The 16,536-nt window shown below is 36.1% G+C and overlaps 1 long non-coding RNA gene across 2 annotated transcripts; it reads left to right on the top strand.

Annotated features, from left to right (window-relative positions):
• Nucleotides 1–1,001: 1,001 nt before the first annotated feature.
• On the top strand, nt 1,002–4,823 carry LOC109184785. 2 transcript variants are annotated; one of them, XR_002054871.1, is made up of 8 exons: nt 1,002–1,299; nt 1,596–1,716; nt 2,275–2,399; nt 2,481–2,563; nt 2,644–2,775; nt 2,853–3,070; nt 3,297–3,521; nt 4,085–4,823. It is a non-coding gene; the product is annotated as an uncharacterized LOC109184785 (long non-coding RNA). The 2 variants fall into 2 exon arrangements; XR_002054872.1 differs by lacking the exon at nt 4,085–4,823 and adding an exon at nt 3,599–3,854.
• The last annotated feature ends 11,713 nt before the right edge of the window (nt 4,824–16,536 follow it).

Genomic DNA, 16,536 nt, shown 5'->3' with positions numbered 1-16,536 from the left:
CATCAATATATATAACAGCTAATATAGAATCATACCATAAGTATCAAGCCGTTACAAATCTTATAATTAATGCTAGAATAATGTCCATATTTATATTTTACAACAGAATTAAAATTTTACCAAATATTCTTCGTTTGGATAAAAATATCATTCTCTTTCTAAATTAGAGTGATTAGACCAAGATCATTTTGATCCTTACACTACTTATTTCTATTCAAATCTTGTCTTATATATACCCAATAATAAAATTTGAATTCAAACTTTATTTCTCCTTATAAAATTGTAACTTTTTCCTCCATAATTTTCTCAGTACTATCAAACTTAATTCCTATTTTATTTCTCCTCATAAAATTACAATATTTTACCTTCTTAATTTCCATTTTACTATCAAAAGCAGTGAATTGAATGGTATTTCTCTAAAGTCATGAGCAGGCCCACCGATATTTTAGCCAGTCGTTATATTGTGGATCGCGATGCACGTGCATCGCAGTTAAATCGACGCCGTTAGTTTTAATGGAGTGCACATTTTATATATGTTTATTACCAACTGACACTATAGTATATCTAAACCGACATTGCCTCACGTATTATTTTTATATTATCAAATGAAACTGCAGTTATATCAAAATGATACTGTAGTTGCAGTGAAATGAAACTGAATAACATTTCACATATTTGAGTGTATATTGTACAATAAAGTTGTAATTATATCAAAATGATCATGTAATTGTGCTTTAATAAAACTATAGTCTATATAAAATAAAATTAAATAACATTTTCACATATTTGAACCTATAAATATCGAATGAAACTGTAGTTGTGTTGAACCGAAACTGTAATGCATACAAAATGAAACTGAATAACAGAGTTACTTTTTGCGAAATGATGCGAAACAACGGAAAACAGATGTCATTTCTTTTCATTAAACAAAACGACATCATTTTGATGCGCGATGCATAATCGATTATGTACCGCGATGCACGATATAATTTGCCTACTTTAGCTTGGAATTTGTGTTTAATATATTACAGCTTGCAATGCCAACCCTAGGATTCCTTGTTTTCTCTCTTTCTACTCCAGCCCCGGCGCCGCCTTCTTACAATCTTACTTCGTAATCTCTCACGAAATTTCCTTCGATTTGGAAGGCAATCCAAATCGCTCCATGGATTGTGTTGATGGTGTATTCGCTGTTAAAGGATTCATATTAGAGTATGAGATCGTGATTAGGGATTGCGATGCAATTGGAATATCTCACGGATAACTCCTATCAATAGGAATGGGTGGCATAGGAAATGATCGGTATGTATGAATGCTTTAGTTTTTACTTTAGAAATGAAGTATTTATTTTATTTATCTATATTCCATTTTGCAACATAACCATGATCTGAGATGGTTGAGTAAGGAGCTTAAGCATGATTGCAAAGATTAGTAGTTATCCATTTTACTCTTCGTTGATCTATTATATTGAAGAAATAGTCGTCCAAAGAAGTTATATGTTTTTATTTTTTTATTTTTAATTGTTACATTTTTTTAATCTATATTATCTTTATGTTTTTGTTAATAATTTAATTAATTATGCCATTTATATTTTTCAGATATATTGTACAGTGACAAGTATTTGCCAAGTCAATTTTGGAGTATAAGAATTTATGCAATGTATTCGAGACCAAATTATCTTCTATTCTTGGAAGATTGAATGTGCAAAAAAGCTCAATGGTAAGATGCAAAAACTTTTCTTAGACTAAAAACTCGGAGTGATAGAGCTTGCACTTTGTCAGATCACTAAGCCTAAAAGTCACTCATATTTGATACAGATCACTATGTTTATTAGAATAATAGAATCGGCTTTTAATTCCAAGAAATTCAAAGTTGATGCATCAGAAATTATGCTAACAATTGAGTATATGTGTTTTTGTAGTTGAGATTATTTGATAAATTTGTACTGGAATATAGGCACCATATTTTGTACTGGAAGCCGATTCTATTATTCTAATAAACATAGTGATCTGTATCAAATTATCTAAGTTGATGCACTGTACAATATATCTGAAAAAACTGCCTACGATTTCTTCATAGGGCACATATATTTATGGAAATATTCCAAAAGATTATGTCCAACAGTTTTCTAAATTGTATTATTCAAGTAAAACCTTAATAAATACAGAAAAAACAAATAATAGACATAGAGTTATTTCACTGTTTCTCTATTTTATGTATTTTCTGATTTTTAGTAGTAATTTTATCTAATTACAATATAATTTATCTCAATATTAGGGGATGTCGTATTAAGTGCACAGTGTGGGATCACCATGTTGAGATTGTCATGCATCATTTCAAGACTCATGTTGAAGGTCCTTCGATTATTTTTCTCCAATTTTGTCGAGCAAAACAATTGGACAGTAAGTGCAACCTATTTTTAATTGTGATATCTACTTTGATTATTTTTTCTATTTTTAAGCAAGTTTTTTCCTATTTGGTAGATGAAGTCAGAATTTCAAGTTCACAATGCTACACAAGTATGATTTAATCATGAGGGCAAGGAATTTCAGGATTTCAAAGATAGGTATTGCCACTTAATTTCTTTCACTAATCACTTATCCTAGATCAATTCTTACTTAATTTTAATTCTTTACTATTATTTAGTTTGAAGGTTGATCACAGCCCACCTAGAAGCATACATAGTTTGTCTGTGATGTCTTATGCCAACAGTGCAGAGAATTCTAAGTCTTGTGTATGATAGTAAGCACTATCAAGGATCTATATGAAAGTGCAGAGGTACTATGTTACATATTTTATGGTTAACATTTAGTTTAAATCATAATTTAACCATTAAATGGAATTTAATCTAACAGGAAGGAAACTACTGGGTTCTTGAAAGGATTGTGTCAGTTGAGAGTAACAGGAATTGGTACTACCATTCCTATAGAGCTGATGGCTGCTTTAAGAAGCTGCAGATGAAGGATGGATCTCTTATATGTCCAACATGTCACACAAATTGGCAAGAGGATACCTTAAGATACAACCCACAAATTGGCAAGAGGATACCTTAAGATACAAGCTGATTGTTAGGGTAGGCGATAAGACAACTGATGCTCCATTCTTCTTAAGGGACAAGGAGGGATGTGAAGTAGTTGGAAAGACTGTCTTTGATTTTAGGACCAAATACTCAATGATATTTGTTTTAGTATATATATATATATATATATATATATATATATATATATATATATATATATATATATATATATATACACTATTGAAATCTTTCCTATTTAAAAACCATTTTTTTTTTTCAGGATGACTCTCCACTACCAACTGGTATGGAAGAGGTTTGTAACAAGGCAATGGTGTTTAAGGTTTTAGCTAAAGTTGATCATTTCAAGAACCGAGCCATGTCTATACCAGTTGTCGGGATAACTTATGATGCAGATTTAGTTCAGCATTATTGTCCATCTTTGAGTGATGATCAGGACTACCTTTCCAACATGCTTGATGAAGATGATCAAGATGGACAGTCTGAAGTAAGTACTAAACTAATGGTCTTACATTTCACCAAAAAAAACTATTGCTTAAAAAGTATAATTTTTTTTAAAACAAGAATTTGAATCTGGAGATGAGGCCAGTAGCCCAAATGTGACCAAACTAAGAAGCAAAAGACTACTGAAGATTCTCAAGCACTGGAAGGAGTGGAAACAAAAAGAAATCTGATGGGTCAATTCTCCTCAAGTAAAGATGTTAAGAAATCAAACCATATTTTTATCAAATGGGAGAAGAATTAAAGTCAATACCATAATTTCTAAGTTTTTGTTTTAAGGATTTAATGCTGGACAATCTGCATTGCATAATGCTTTAGTTGTTTTGATTTGATGTATTTTCTAAACCTTTTTTGTTAATATGTACTAAGTGCATATTATATGTGATGGATCATGTGCTTTAAATCTTATGCATTAAACCTCTTCTAAACCTTTTTTGATAATATGTACTAAGTGCATATTTTCTAAACCTTTTTTGATAATATATTCTCTTTATGTTTTTGTTAATAATTTAATTTAAACTAATGTTGTATGCCATTTTTATTTTTCAGATATATTGTATAGTGACAAGTATTTGCTAAGTCAATCTTCACCGTGTCTCCGTGGGCCATCTGGTTCCCAACTCTCATCGGGCGTGGGCTGCTTTCATCGTCCGGTGTCTCGAAGTGGGCATACGCCCCAACCTTGACCTCTTTCACGCGTTCTTCCTTCATTTAAGGAGAGCAAGTGTTATATGGCGTTCTCGGCTCGGACGGGGTGAAGGTTCTCGGTAGCGACGGGATTTCAACAAGGTTTCAACAAGGGTTGGAAATCTTGGTTCGTGTTCATCTTTACTGCCGCGTCGCTCCCTTTTGAGGTTCTAATTATAAGAGTAGAAGAATTTATGTAACGAATTCGAGACCAAATTATCGTCTATTTTTAGAAAATTGAATGTGCAAAAAAGCTCAACAAATAATGGTAAGATGCTAAAATTTTTCTTACACTAAAAATATTCAGAGTGATAGAGCTTGCACTTTATGAGATCACTATGCCTAAAAGTCACTGATATTTGATACAGATCACTATGCTTATTAGAATAATAGAATCGTAATTCCAAGAAATTGAAAGTTGATGCATCAGAAATTATGCTAACAATTGAGTATATATGTTTTTGTAGTTGAGATTATTTGATAAATTTGTGCCTTATTTTCTCGCTACTGTGATTCAACAATTGTCCTGTGCGCTGTAACTTATGTTTGGAAAACCTTATATAATTTGTGTTAATATACTTGGTCCAAGATTGCAATGATGTATATAGTTAGTGTTAATATATTTGCGGAGTATTTTAAATTGGATATAAGTTTTGCCTAAATGAAAGTAAACAAGGAGAAATTCAAAGAGCTTCACGAGAGACGGTAGAGTAACGTCTAGTGCCTAGATGATTTAGGCGGCTAACTAAAACAAATGCACGTGAATGGGTGTATGTCATAATATATATATATATATATATATATATATATATATATATATATATAATTTGGATGCAGTGAAACCACCTCAATTAGTTGAGATTGTGACATTATTTCAACGGATTAGATTTAAGTGGCTTATGAAGTGTGATGTACTGGGTTTTAATAGGGTTGGGGGCTTTGTAGTAATTTCTCTTTGTAATTAATACATTACCTATTTTGAATACATATATTTTATCGGAAGTATCATTTGTGCACACGGTTTCATTGGAAATCTAGAAGTTTACTTTTTCACGTAACGCTTCACTCTCCTATCTTTGTCGATGTCGCTAGTTTTATGGTCGCCGTCGCTGCCTCGCCCATCGTTGCAACGTTCTAGTTCTCACTCGTCGTCGCAACATTCTTGTCTTCCATCTCTGTTGTTTTCGTTGGTTTTTCGTGGTTCTAGTTTCCGTCGCGTTGTCTCGGAGATTCCATGACTGACTCTTTAGTCTGTCGGTCAAAGTGTTGATAAGTGTCAAAGATACCACTCCATGCGTTTTTGTTTCCAATCCACGCGTCGGGCCACGCGGGTGGGAAAGTAGAAGTAGTCATGTACGCAGGGGCGTACGTAGGGGTGAGCATCGGTCGGTTACGGTCAATAACCGACTGAAAACCGAAAAACCGATCACCTTTTTAAATATGATAGAGAGTTAATTTTAGTAGAGATCTATTGTCTTTAATTGGTGATAATTTTAAATTTAGTCTCAGACTATCGTTTTTGTCCTTTAACACTTCAGACTATCATATTTTGGACACTTTTGACCATTTCGATGACTTTTTCGGTGAAACCATATTTTAGGCAATGGTATATTTGGCTCTTTAATTTTTTTTTATTATTTCCTAATGAGTTAATTCCAACAGAGATCCTTGTCTTTGGCGACAATTCTAAATTTAATTCTAGAGAATCATTTTTGTCTTTTAACATCACAAACTATTATATTTTAGATTAGACACTTTTAATTTGGTGTGTTTGATGAAATTCATTTTACGAAAGGGTATTTTTTTTTATGACAAAGAAGAGGCTTGGCGACATCTTGAGCTTTCCAACTACATTGCGAAATGATTCCCTTGCACTCGGAGGTTCTCATGTACTCGGTATCGCCATTGACGAATGATGATTTAGAGACGAATGAAGGAGATAGTGCAATACACGGCTGAAGAGACAAAAATCAAGAAAAATCCACGGTGCAGAAAACCAAAAATCAATTCTTAAAAAATATTGAAGTGAACAAAAATGTGCATGTCTAAAATAGAGTTTCACTGAAAAAATCATTATAATGATCAAAAATGTCCAAAATATGATAGTCTAGGTTGTTGAATAACAAAAATGATCGTTTAGGACTAAATTTAGAATTGTCATATAAGACAAAAGACAAGGAGCTTTCACTATAATTTATTCTTTAAGAAAATAATTTAAAAAATTGAAGAGACAAAAAATACTCTTGCTTAAAATGGGGTTTGACCAAAAAAGTCACCAAATGATCAAAAGTGTCCAAATTATGATAGTATATGATGTTAAATAACAAAAACAACAGTTTGAGACTAAATTTAAAATTATCACCAAAGACAAAAAATCTCTGTTGAAATTAACTCTAAAAATAAAAATTTCGACTTTTTTTTTTGTTTTTTTTTTTTTTTTGTTTTTGAAAGCAAACGGTAGAAACAGAGGAAGAACCAGCCGTCTGTGCAAGTACATGAACTACATGATTCACTAATCTTCTGACATGATAAATCGTGAGGCTCCCAATGTCTCTAGCAATTACACGTAGGGGTGAGCATCGGTCGGTTACGGTCAATAACCGACCGAAAACCGAAAAACCGATCACCTTTTTAACATCTCATAACCGACCATAACCGACCACCCTTATTCATATAACCGACCGAAATCGATTGAGTCGGTTTCGGTGGTAACCGAATAACCGAAACTGAGATTAGAAATTCTGCAAATTATCATCAAATAAAATAATAAAAAGGTCCATACTTCTAGGGGTGAGCATCGGTCGGTTACGGTCAATAACCGACCGAAAACCAAAAAACCGATCACCTTTTTAACATCTCATAACCGACCGTAACCGACCGCCCTTATTCATATAACCGACCGAAACCGATTGAGTCGGTTTCGGTCGGTTATGGTGGTAACCGAATAACCGAAACTGAGATTAGAAATTCTGCAAATTATCATCAAATAAAATAATAAAAAAGTCCATACTTCATAATAAAACAAGTTAAACAACACTGCCAAGTTCACAAGTTCATAAAATAAGCAATTTAACATAGTTCATACTTCCAATCTGCCAAGCAATTTAACAATTAACATAGTTCATAAAATAAGCAATTTAACACTACAAGTCACAATCTGTCAATCCATGCCCAAGTGACCAAGTCATCATTCATCAATCATCAACATGTTTCCAAATTCCAAAGCCAGAGTTCATCACCTGCTTGCATCAAAAGATAATCAAAAGTGAATATATGATATATGAATATGATAATTATTAATTAATACATAATAAATAATACAGTATAGCAGTACTAACTTACACAGTCAATTATATTCTTCTTGCATCTTGTTTTTCTAATCAATCACAGGATCCAAACTCAACTTTGACATATCTAAATCATATAAAAATACAAACATTACATAAAGAAAGAACAATAAGAAAATTATAATATTTAAAATAAAGTAATGATTTTGATACTCACCCACGTCAAATTTATACATCTCTCCAACATCATGCTCAACTAAATCAGTCATTGAAATGACGTTTTCATCTCGTAACCAATCTTGAGTGCACACAAGAGCTTGTACAATTTTAGGAGTTAACGAACTCCTATAAGTATCAAGCACACGTCCACCAGTGCTAAATGCAGATTCAGATGCGACCGTTGATATAGGAACTGCCAATACATCACGAGCCATGCATGAAAGAACGGGAAATCTATGAGCATTTTCTTTCCACCAACGGAGAATATCAAATTCACCACCACCAATTTGAGTATCAAGCTCTTCATTCATGTATTTATCCAATTCATTTTTTTGCTGCCCAAGGCCAATTTCAGCCAAATACTTTTCAAAGTCACTTACAATGTTTAGTGGACTTTTCACATCCGCATTAGTTGCACTCATTGTCATTGGTTGAGTAAAATTGCTACCCTCACAATGTGAAACTTTCACCAATCCATGGTATTCCATAAACAACTTGTTAGTCACTTCTTTAAGTTTAGAAGACAACACTGAAGCTTGATCAGGTGAATACATTCTCTTGAAACAAAAATCAGCAAACACATATTTCCTTCTAGGGTCAAGCACAGTTGCAACATAAAGTATCATATTCATCCTCTCCACATTCCCCCAATATTTGTCAAATTTCTCCTTCATTCTTTTGGCCATAGCACTAAACTGTTCGTCATCACTCTTAATCCAATCACACAAAGTACAATACAATTCACAAATTTCAGGAAAGTAAACATTGCAAGTCACATATGTAGTTCCAGAAACTTTCAATGTGAATTCATAGAAACGTTGCAAAAACTTGCTCACCTTCCTAACATTTTTCCAATCCTCTTCCTTGGGTGTGCCACTATTCAACACAAGCTCATGCTTATAATTGTGGTCAATCTCTTCAAATCTCTCAAATGCTCTTTCAAATTTTTGAGCCGCATCTAACATCAAGTAAGTGGAATTCCACCTAGTGCTACAATCCATGCTCAACAAAGATTTAGATTGAATTTTTTCTAATTCTATACATTCTTTAAACCTGTGCAATCTAGCCGGTGATTGCCTCACATACTTCACCGCGGATCTAACCCGAGCAATTGATTCATTCACTTCCTTCAACCCGTCCGTGACAACCAAATTAATAATGTGTGCAACACATCTCATGTGAATAAATTTGCCCTCTAATATAGTTCCACTCACATTGTTCAATTTCCTTTTCAAGTATTGAGTAGCTACATCATTTGAACTAGCATTATCCACCGTAATTGTGAAAACCTTGTCTATTGCCCAATCACGCAAACATTTTTCAATCATCTTACCAATATCTTCACCTTTATGACTATTAATTGGACAGAAATTAATTATTCTTTTTTGCAAGCTCCAATTATTGTCAATAAAGTGACAAGTAAGACACATATAATTTTCCCTTTGCAATGATGTCCAAGTGTCAGTGGTAAGTGATACCCTAAGTGAAGACATATGGATTAACTTAGACAGCTTTTGCTTCTCCTCCAAATACATGTCATAACAATCCCTAGCAATAGTCCATCGCGATGGAACCTTAAACCTTGGACAAGCAATAGACAAACATTTTTTAAAACCCTTAAATTCAACAAACTTGAAGGGGATTTCATGATTTATAAGCATTTCAGCAATACTCTTTCTAAGTGCCTCAGCACTATACTTCACACAACCTAGTGACCCTTCCCCTTCAAGCAATTCAGTTTGACTAGGGTCACTACTAGCACGGGGCATTTTCGGACAGGTTCTAACATGGGATTTTAGTGAACTAGTGCCGTTCAGTTTAGGATCAGCAAACAATTCTTTCTGACAATAATTGCATCTAGCTTTTTTCTCACTATTGTCATTATGAATTTTAGTAAAATGCTCCCATACCACAGATCTTGGTCGGCTAACCTTTCTTTTCTTAGTTTGATTTACTTCCTCATTGCCCTCAGTTCCAGCCGTTAGTGCAATCTCTGGCTCTTTTTCAACCGTATCATCATCCATATGCATCGATCTCATTGTTGACATCTATAATTTAATGAATGTAGGAAACGAGATCATTAAACATCCCTATCATATATTCATATCTTAACACTATAACATGTAAAATTATCACAGTGAAACCTTATAACTAATTTCAAAATTATCACAGTGAAACATTATCACATTCATACCAAATAATTAATTAAAGATTATAACTAATTTCAAAATCGTAACAGTGAAACCTAAACATTATAACTAATTTCCCTTATAACTAATTTCAAAATCCTAACAGTGAAACCTAAACATTATAACTAATTTCCCTTATAACTAATTACAGATTGAAGATTGAAGTAAGCAAAAATTAGAAATTAAAAGCAAGCAAAAATTATAAATTACCTTGAATCTAGAATCTGGAATCTGGATCTTGGAATTTTGGAGCCGAAAGTCCCGAAACAGTGAGAGCACAAAAAAATAGTAGAGACTGGAGAGGGCTGCGTCGAAGAAATGGAGATTTATAAAGAGATAGAAAAAAAAATCAGTGAAATATATGAGAGGTGGAGAGAAACTCAGAAACTTACTGAGTTACCGGTGGTGACTTGGTGACGCCGTGAGCCCGTGACGGTCTGACCTTCTGACGGAGTGACGGTGAGAGGGCTGCGGTGGTAGCGGCGCTGCTCGTGCTCGACGCCTGGCCGGAGAGGGTTCGCGGACTGACGGTGAGAGGACTGGCCGGCTGCGGTCTGCGGAAGCCGGACTGCCGGAGAGGGTTCGCGGTCGCGTCTTCGCGATTCGCGAACGGCGATCGAGCGATGTAGATTGTAGAGTCGTAGAGAGAGTGAGAGACGATAGGGTTAGACGGTTAGTGACTTACAACTCAGCCAGTGAGCCCTCATTATAATTATATATTTATAATTTATAATTTATAATAAATTATTATATATACCATCGGTTATTCGGTAACCGCGGTTTTGAATGGGCTATAACCGACCAAATAACCGATTAGCCGAAAACCCGAATTTTTTTTCTTCTTAAAACCGAAAACCGACCGAAAATCGAAATTTTCGGTCGATTCGGTTATCGGTCAACGGTTACGTCGGTTTCTCGGTATTTATGCTCACCCCTAGGCGTACGTGCGTACACTGCCTTCCATTCTGTCCAAAACACTTCCAAACACCTCCCCACTTCGAATTTGGTCAAAATTCTTGCAAAGGTAGTGATAAGTTGGTATTTTGTACCCCAAACAACCCTAAAGCTACTCCTTTTCATCTCAAGCTCCCTCCCTACTTCGAAGTTGGTCCAAAAATTGCAAAGGTACATCAAATCCATCTCTTGTGGCTTCTCCCAAACACCAAACATCAATCAACAACATTTAGTCTTCCAGAAATCTCAATTCAAGGTATGAATTTCTTACTCTTCAAAATTTGGGCATTTTTCTTAAAATCCTAGGGTTATGAAATTGTGCTACAATTTGATAGAATTGATGATCTAGGATGTTGTTTTTGTGCTTCTTAATACTAAGTGTATATGAGGGATGAACTACATTGCCAATTTTACTTAAAATTCCCTAGCTTGAAGAATGCATAGTAGGTGTTTGTGAAAATGCTTGAATGAACAATATGTGAATGTTATGCTTCTAGGCTAGTTGTTCCTTGCTCACATAATGCTAGTTTAGACTTGTTGATCATTCTTAATTGAAATTAGCATTGTGTAGGACAATTTGAACTAAAAAAAATCCATTCTTTGATTAAAATTGTTTCTCATTCTTTGTTTGTTCTTGAATTTTGAAGAAGAAAAAAATGAAAGAAAATATGTCGGAAAGTTGATTGCATAAATTGTGCTTTATTGGAAATTATCTAATTGCGGTTTAAATTGTGAAAATGGTGTGGCTTGACTTCAATTGTTGTATGAAATGAGAGATTCATGTGTCTTTTCACTTCACCACCAACACTTGCACTTAAATTTGAAAACAAAAATGTTGACTTGCACACTTGGTTTTCTTGGCTAACAAATATGGATCCGAGAATGTTGCTTCCTTGTATTTTCCCTGTCATTATTCTTTTGTGGGAAATATGAGGAGCACTAGGGTTGCACAAGCAAAGAGAAGAAAGGACCAAGGAGAATCAAGTGCACAAGCCGAGAAACGAGGTGTTGAGGAACCTGAGCAAGAGAATGAACTGCAAGGCATACCGGCGGGAAATCGAGTAGTGACGGTTTCGGCAATTGACGTGGCGAAGTTTACATGCATAAGGACTACAAATATTGCTCAGTGGTGTTATATTGATCCACCACTCTTGGACTCCTTTGGTCTCTGAGAGGGCGTGATGAGACTTATGTGATAAGAGCAATGGAGAAAAATCTTTGCTTGGAGAGATGACACATATAGCCCCGTTGTGCATGAATTTGTTGCTACTTTGAAGGTTACGGGGTCATCAAAGAATCTCACGGGCCCGACGATCAAGTTCCAAATCTTTGGCTCGCAATACAACATCTGGGTGAATGAATTCAGTGTCATGCTAGGATTTTACACACCGGAGGAGCAAGAGGAGGAGGACTACGGGAGCTGCCCGTATATTTTGAGGGTGAAGCGACTTTACATGCTTTTTGGAATGACATCTCACATATCGGAAAATAGTGGCAAGGTTCATGAGTGACGATGACGACCATTGCTAGACATGACATTAGAGTTGTGAGGGAGATCTTAGTCCGCTGTTGGTGTGGGCGAAGGTCGAACTCCAACAAGGTTTATAGGACTGATCTCCTATCATTATGGAGTATGGACACCGGCAATCCCATCAACATGGGGGCAGTTTGCAAGACTTGGCTAGCGTCCCAATCCACCGACCGTCCAGAAACTATTTATGTGGGACCACTTGTAAACCACATATGCCGGGTGCTGGGATTTGAAGCCCAGCTAGAGAGGAAGGTCAGTGCCTCTAGCATGGTACCGTTGAGCAAAGCGGAGGTCATTGGTTTGCACGTTAATCCTCTACCCGATGATGTAGATATGGACCCTCCGCCACCGCTTATGCCTACATTTCCACCGGTACCACCTCATTATGCATATGCCACCACCATTCCTAATTTTTAAGCTTTTCAACATCAAACCTTCATGGAGCTACGAGAGGGGCAACAAAGAATCGAAAAAAGACAAATATGAATAAAACAAAGGATGGATGAGAGAGAGCTAATGGAGGAAGCATGGTAACACCGAATGGATGAGCATTATCAAAGAGCGCATGAAGAGCAACGAGCTATGAGAGGGGCAACAAAGAATCGAGGAAAGACAAATACGAATAGAACAAAGGATGGATGAGAGAGAGAGAGAGCGAATGGAGGAAGCATGGTAACACCGAATGGATGAGCATTATCAAATAGCATAGGAAGAACAACGAGCTATGAGAGGGGCAACAAAGAATCGATGAATATAACAAAGGATGGATGAGAGAGAGCGAAGGAAGGAAGCATGACAACACCGAATGGAGGAGCATTATCAAAGAGCGCAGGAAGAGCTACGAGCTGTGAGAGGAGCAACAAAGAATCGAGGAAAGACAAATACGAATAGAACAAAGGATGGATGAGAGAGAGCGAAGGGAGGAAGCATGACAACACTGAACGGAGGAGCATTATCAAAGAGCGCAAGAAGAGCAACGCCAAGCATGGAGTGATCATATGGCACAAATGGAAGCACTCCGGGAACAATTCACGAGGTTCTATCCACACCCACCCCCGGAGTAATCGTATAGCGTTGCATGGATTGATTTACCTTATCTTGTTTTATTTTGTGACTTAGACTTGTTTGTTAGACTGATTTACGTTTTGTTGTTTTGTTTTGTTGTAGTTTTACATTTCTAGTATCTTTACATTTTGAAGACTTGTAGTATTTTTTTGTTATTTTGTTTTAAGACTTTGAAGTAGTTTTCTATTGTTTTTCTAGGAGTAGTCTCGCTACTCCATTGCACTTCTCTTATTTTTTTTGTGTTTGTCCATATGCCATTAACTTTGTTGATTGTAAAGTTTGAAATTGTTGGGGCAAAGACATGGAATTTATATTGCTTACAAAGGGAAATATGCTACAAATGGATTTATTTCCTCTATCCCTTGATCTTTTTAATTTTGTCCTGACTTTTATTTTTAAAGTGTGGAAAAGGGATTTGCACACATTAGCTGCACTCATAAATCATTCACAATCTTTTGTTGTCACTCCAAGTCCCGGAAACACTCCTAAAGTGTGAAAAAATCCTAAAGTGTGGAAATGGACTCTTAGGATGTTTTACCCATGCTCTTTTGTCCACTTAGTGCTTAAAGTAACTTCGAGGACGATGTTTATTTTAAAGTGTGGAAAGGACGCACTTTGTGCTTTAATGGTTTGCTTTGACTCAGTTGATTGTATAGTTCATGATTGGTGAGTGTGTTTGATGATGGAGTGTTTTATCTTTCATATCATGTTGGAAGTGTGCTAGTTATGTGCCTAGAATGTTTAATTCTTGAAATATCCTTAGGAAATTACCTCTTTACACCAAGTGAGAAATGCATAGAGCCAACTAGGTTTATATCTTTTGTATGTTTGCATGTTATTCATATCTTATTCCTCTTATATTGTTTGGACCTTAGTCAAAGATCCCTCGAAGTGGAAGTGTGTAACCCTTAACTAGAAAGATAAAAAAGTAAGGTTAGAAATGAACAAAAAAAAAAGTGGGTAAGGTATGAGGCAAAATGTGAGTCTTATTGGTGAGAATTGAGAGAAAAGTTTCTCTAAACTTTAAAGAAAAAGACATGAGTGAAAGAAGTAAGGAAATGACAAGGAGAAAAAGGCAAGACAAAAAACAATGGCCAGCCCAAGAGATAAGAAACGAGGCGAGCCATCTTGTTAGGATTTGGGAAAATTCCATTGCACTGTCTTCGAAAAAGCGTAGAGCTCTACGTGAAGTCGGTTGTCCCATAGGAGATGTCCTAGGAAATGAGAAGAGAGAGTGGAGGTGAGCCACCCCGCTGGAAATCGGGCACCCATAACACCTATGACACCCCGTATTTTCCTAATATAATTAATGTCCCGATATTTAAATATTTTACTAAAAATATATATAAACCTAATTAATTTAAATGGGCTCTGGCCTATTTATTTTATAAACTATTATTTATTTTATTACCCAATTGCCTTAAGCCCACAATGATTTTATCCTAAGCCCAAGTATAGTAATTTTTATATCTAGTCTTGTACTCAACTAGTCAAACCCAAGTATTTAATCTACCTTCTAGGCTCTAGCCATGACCCAAAGTAACAAGCCCAAAGTTATTACATACACAAACATACATTTAACCCAAACCCAAAATACTTGACCCATATAGCCTAGCCCAATACCTAGCCACTTTCTAAATCTGATGTTAGCCAATATAGTAACCCTATCTATAATATGTTCATATATTATAGTTATCAGCCAGCAACTTCACTCGACAACATCATCTTTTTTTTTTTTGGTCTCCTTAACCCCAGCAGCCAACTCCTCAACTTCCATAGTTGATGGCGAGAGCGGCAGCAGCTATGACGACCGGCGAACCTCTCCATTTTCCCTTTCGGCAGCAAAGGTGGTCCTCGTCAAGGCAACAACCCCCACCGGCGTATGGTAACAGCAGATCGGCTTAGCAGTTCTTCCACCCTTAATCGTCGGCAGTGGCGAGTAGTAGTAGATCGGCAACGGCAACAACGAGCTTTAACTCCGATGACCTCTGTCTTCCTCCTCTCCTCTACAATGACGACGAAGGGTGTTCGTGGAGTAGATCAGCATCGGCAGCAACGGAGCAGCGGTGGCTCATTCCTCTCTCGTTCGGCGTTCAGGCGTTACTCAGCAGAACACAGGTCTCGACTCCATGGTTCCTCTGTTCCCGGCGAGATTGAACAAGCGGCAGTGGGTGTTCTCTTCCCGGCGAGGCTGGTGGCGGAAAGTGGCGGCTGAGATCTCCCCTCCGGTGGTGACGACGTAGCGTCAGTATGCGTAGGTGAGCTCTTGGAACCAAATGTAATGATAATATGATGATGGAATAATTAATGAAGCATGTTTATGATGCAGGAGGGTGGTTAATACTCTTACAACACGTTTGGTTCACAGAATGAATTTGAGGTAATAGGAATGTTATTCCATAAAGAATGGAATAGGTAAAGAATAGAATAGAAATTGTATTCTATTGTTTGGTTCGCGGAAGGAATAGACTTTAGGAATTATATTACAGTGTTTGGTTGGTTTAAGGAATAGAAATAATATATGTTTTAAAAGACATAAATACCCTTATAAAAATATGTGGTGGTGGTGGCGGCGGCGATGGTGGTGGTGGTGGCGGTGGCGGTAATAGCGGTGGCAGATGCGGCATTGGCGGTGGTAGTGGTGGCGGCGGTGATGGCAGTGGTGGTAGTGGCGGTGGCGGTGGTAATATATATATATATATATATATATATATATATATATATATATATATATTATATATATATATATATATATATATATATATATATATATATATATATATATATATATATACACTTACAAAATACAAAAAGGTTATTTTCAGTATTAGAGTACAAAAGCTATTCCCAAATACTTGGGAATAGCTAATACCAGGAGGTCCTCTAGGAATGGCTATTCCCCCTGCAAAGGGAATAGCTCATTCCCGGGAATGCTATTCCCAGCCATGAAAAGACAAACCAAACAATGGAACAGGTCTATTCCCGGGAAAGGTATTCCATTCCCGACTTATTTCATGAACCAAACACACGGTTAATGTTGGTGAAATGATTAATCATGGGATTAATATG

The sequence above is a fragment of the Ipomoea nil genome, unplaced genomic scaffold (genome assembly GCF_001879475.1).
Source record: "Ipomoea nil cultivar Tokyo-kokei standard unplaced genomic scaffold, Asagao_1.1 scaffold1286, whole genome shotgun sequence".
Taxonomy (NCBI): domain Eukaryota; kingdom Viridiplantae; phylum Streptophyta; class Magnoliopsida; order Solanales; family Convolvulaceae; genus Ipomoea; species Ipomoea nil.
Note: the sequence above shows the minus strand (reverse complement) of the source record. Positions and strands in the feature narration are given on the sequence as shown.